This window comes from Dendrobium catenatum, unplaced genomic scaffold (assembly GCF_001605985.2).
Source record: "Dendrobium catenatum unplaced genomic scaffold, ASM160598v2 fragScaff_scaffold_716, whole genome shotgun sequence".
NCBI lineage: Eukaryota > Viridiplantae > Streptophyta > Magnoliopsida > Asparagales > Orchidaceae > Dendrobium > Dendrobium catenatum.
This window is the reverse complement of record NW_021319178.1, coordinates 12,978,992-12,983,946: the sequence shown is the minus strand read 5'-3', so window position 1 is coordinate 12,983,946 and position 4,955 is coordinate 12,978,992.

Genomic DNA, 4,955 nt, shown 5'->3' with positions numbered 1-4,955 from the left:
AATTTAAAAAATTGAATATATATATATATATACATTGAGTGTCTAGAGTGAGGTTTAGAAATCTTAAACATAGATTGAACTATTTGGATAGATTTGATGGGGAGGGTTAATGAATAATTAAGTTAATTATTCATTAACCAATTTATTAGTTATTTAATTTTATTTTATTTTTTGTATGTGTAGGATACACACACCACTTAACCTAAGTTCTCCAAGATTTAAGTACAGCTTGATTGTCCTATATTTGTGCATTAATAAATGTTAAAATATAAGGATTGGTAACATTTATTTAATCCTACATAACTTAGTGGTACCATTAAGAACGATAATTAAGGACTGGTGTAGAGAACTTAGAAAATTAAAATAATTAGGATACGTATTCCCTTGAATTGAAATTTTAAACATATAAACATAGTGACATTACCTACCCATAGAAACTTTTCCCACTGACTTTTGAAGTCATTAGTCCCTTAATTAATTTACTTAAGTCTAAACCTTTCATTAACCTTAAAAATTTCTAAAAATGCATACAATACCTCTAACTGATCATAATTAACCCCTTAATCATAGAAAATTAAAACCACTTTCACTTGGCATCAATTTTAAAAATATTTAATTTTAATTGAAAATAAATGTTTAATTAATTTAATTAATAAAAAATAATTAAAAACCCAAAAAATTCTCAAACATCTGGTAATCCCTCTTTAGATCATTTTTTATCTTTTGAGGTGATTTTAAGAAATTTGGAGTTTGTTTGGGTTCAAATCATTAAAAGAGCCTTTAATTAAAATAATTAATATAATTCAATAAATACCCAAATTTCCTAAAATCATAACTAATTATAAAAAATTCTAAATTGATCAAACTCAAGAGCATCCAATTCAAATTAAAATCTAATATTTTACAAAAAATGCAAACCTTCAAAATTTAGTCAAAGTCAAAAAGTCAATAATCTAGTCAAACATAAGTTAAAATCTATGCTCAAAATAAAAAAATTCATAATTTTTTTTAGAAAACTCTAAATTGAGTGTACTAATAGTCTAACTACTCATCAGATGGTCTAATATTTATTAAAATTTTGAAACCTTCAAATAAATTTTAATTTTAAAAGTCAACTTTTAAAACCTTAATTAACATGTTAAAATAATATAAAAATTTGAATAATTCATTAAAATTATATAAAATCCCAATTTAATTAATAAAAATGTTTAATCAACATTATAATACATAATAACCACTCTGGACATGAAGTTTATTGGATGGTCTACTCTGGACTGCGGGCTATATGTCTTTAGGAGGCCTGATTCCTCGAGCCTAGTGGCACAATATCACGAATGAATTTAATGGAGTATTATACATCAAAATTAATTCATTTTTATTTATTTAACCAAATTAAAATCCTTAATTAAACTACATCAATAAATTTTTTAGGATGGACTACCCACACTATGGGGCTACGTGTCCAAATGAGGGATGGTTCCTCGAGCCTGGTAGCATAACTCTATGAATTTGTTGATGAAAAACATAAATTAATTTAATTTTTTTAAAATCAATAATTAATTAAATTAATTAATATTAATCTAACCTTAATTTCTAACCAATTAAATCAACTTAATCAATCTTGACTGCTTCTGGATAACCAAGGCCTACGAGACTATTAACTTATCCCAAAGGAATGTGAAATAAACTTCACAACCTCAATGTGTAACAAAGGTAGTAATTATTCAATAATTAAAACTTATCATTAACTAAGCTTTAATACACAAACACTTAAACTCAAACTTTAATCTCCCCTTCAACCTTTAATAAACTCAAACATTATACAACTCCAACAAATGACTCAATTTAGGATCTACCTGCTACACGACTTTCTACACACATTTTAGATGGTTTGCTAGGACAACCAACTTTAGAACTAGGCTAGGCCAATGTTTATTTTTTTGCTGCGAGTCATATTTTTGAGATTTCATTATATGTTGTGATTCAAATTGCTTGGTGTGTCTGTTTTCTTTATTACACTCTATAGATTGATGATATGTTTGACGATTAGATTACCCTTAGATTATGAATGATATGGATGCTCATTGAGTTTATTGTAGGTGGTCATGCTCATACAAGATAATAAAGGGGGGTAAATAAATAATAAATATAATTGCTACAGGTGATTCAGCTGTTTAGCCCCCAAATAAAAAAGAGAGTGGCCAAGTGTATTTATTTTTTTGTATATATATAACTGCTTGGGATGTGTTCTAATATTTAAATGCTTAGGATAACCTTTCAAGAGAGTCTAAAATTTTTCATTTTTACATTAATGTAATTCATTTGAAATGTTAAGAGTTATGAAAGTGCACATTTGAGTTTAGATACACGTATCTAAAGCTTGGATTACAAAGAGAAAAGGATACCCTTCGGGGAATAGTCCTTTTCAATTTCGAAGTCTAAATTTGGATTAATTTTTCTACCCAAAGTGGAAAGATTAACCTTCCCCTCGAGGAAAGAGTTCTCTTTTCCATTTGGTTATTTAGCTATGAAGAATCCGAGCCTAAAGGAGAGAAGACTAAAGATTTAAAGGCAAACAATATCCCACTCAAAGTCACTTGCATATGTATTAGAATTAGAATCCATGTTATAGTTAGTGGTGCCCGACCACTTTTAATTTCTGCATTTTAGAGTTGTAATAAGCAAGGCAATTTTCTTATGGACATTTATTAATTAGTTTGATTATATTTAATGTGTTGATTTGGTATGATTATGATTAGGATATTTCCTGCTTTTTTTTAGTTTTTTAGCATTTATGTGCCATTTTTTATTTAGCCTGGATACGTGAGACTCGTGAGTGTGTGAAAATTCTTCTACTCATAATTAACATTTAAAATTTTAGCAATTAAATAATATATAAATATAACAATCTAGGGAACAAGCCAGAGATCATCTGGGATTGCATGCATATTAATGCATCTTTCTTTCCTTATTTTAAGATACTTCCCTGCCTGTAGGTAGAGTTTAGATAATCTGACCTGTTAGGATGAGATGTTTAACCTGGGAATGTTTAGTCTTCTTAAAACTATTTTTAAGTATTCATGATTTAATTATTTTAACCAGCACACATTACATTAGAAACAAATTCAAAAGAGTCTAATTCTTATTTGCATCTATCTTTAACATTTTACCCCAACATAAGTGAAAAGGCCATTTAGGATAATCTTTAGATATCAGCCCCAGCTTTCCAAAACTTCAACAAAAACATCCCCACCACTCTTTCATAAAATGATCAGACTCATGGTTTTAAAAATGACTACGTGGTTAACTCACTCCCATTCCAAGCCGGGGTAAATCCAGATTTTGTATTATATAGTTAGGTTCGGGTCACCACTATGTGTTGCCCAATTTACATTTAGGATTCGTGATATATTTTGACTCATAAGACCCCAACCTCTGAGAATACAATCTCAAAGTTTTAATAAAATGTTCAACTTAAACTAAATATTTTTTCAATCCAAAACTTAAAGCCTAACACTTAGATTATATTGGGACACTTCTAGATTGTTCCCAAAACTCAAAGTGTCCCCTACACTTCTTCCCTTGACTCTAAAAATAAGTGCACTAATTTGATCCATTCCCACTTGAAATTTCAAAATTCACCTCCTTTGATATCACTCATAAAAAGCTTTTGACAAAATTTTACCATTATTTTAATCGAGAGTATTTATAAGAATTTTCAATTTCCTACGATGTAATTAACTATGAGGGATTGCGTTCATAAGAGATTTTGATCTCACATCCATCGTTTCCAAAATAAATTTTCAAAATTCAAAACTAATTTTCTTTAGGAAAATTATTGACTTTGTTTTTACCTAAACCCTAGGTCAAAGGGGTTAACTTGGTCAAATTGACCAAGCCAGGTCCCAAGACCACCTCCCTTGTGTTCATTGGGTTAAACAAGGTTTGCTGATCCCTGACCTAGACCCTTGGTCAACATGGTTGACTAGATCAATCTAGGTTGACCCAAATTGACCTAAATGCTTTCTTTTGATTTCAAAATCAATCCATTGTTTCTTGGCTCAATCTCTTACTTCCCTTGGGTTCCTTAGGTCAGACCAACCCTGTTAAGCTCAGACCCAAGCCCTAGGTCAACCTGGTTGACTAGGTCAACTTAGGTTGACCCATTAAGCCATATGAAGCCTAATTCAATTCAAATCATTTCAAAGCTTACCCTTCCCCACCTTCTCCCAACTCGTTGTTAACACCTCACCGCGGTGAGACTTGCGACGAGCAAAGCCTAAGGATCTCCCAAGGCTTCCTCAGCTCAATCCATAGCTCATTTGGATGTGGTTTTAATAAGGAATTTATACTTACGAGAACAGTCTATAAGCTCAACCATATCAAGATCTCGAAGATCCATTGGTGAAATTTCTCAAAAAACCTGGACATAAGTCACCACATTTAAAATTAATTAACTTTTCATACATTACATTTTAGACCGTGAAATCGGTCCCCCGTGAATTCTCTTCATGTCTATTACCTAAGTTTAAAATTTTATTAAATTCTATCATGTATTTTGCAAGAACGAGGCAAAATATTCTTTAGGGTTTCGGGTTACACCTTCGGCTGCTGAGAGATGATCTGGATCGTTGATCTCATGATAAACGATCGAGAGCTAGTAATTCTATAATTTAAATCGACCGCTGGGTTTGATCTCGTGGTCTCATTTTTCGTCCAACGAGATCTAGGTTGTTCGCTCGAAACAACGGACGATCCAATGGTTAACGAAAGCCACTAATGTAGTTAATGAAACCACTTCCACGATCCATTGATTGATAGAATCATGCGGCAATCATTGCCGACAGCCCAATCATCACGTCGCTAGGCAATAATTGCCAGCAGTTATGGGATCCACACCCATGTTGCCATTTGTCCTGCCATCGGTTATATATATATTTCTAATTTAAAAAAAA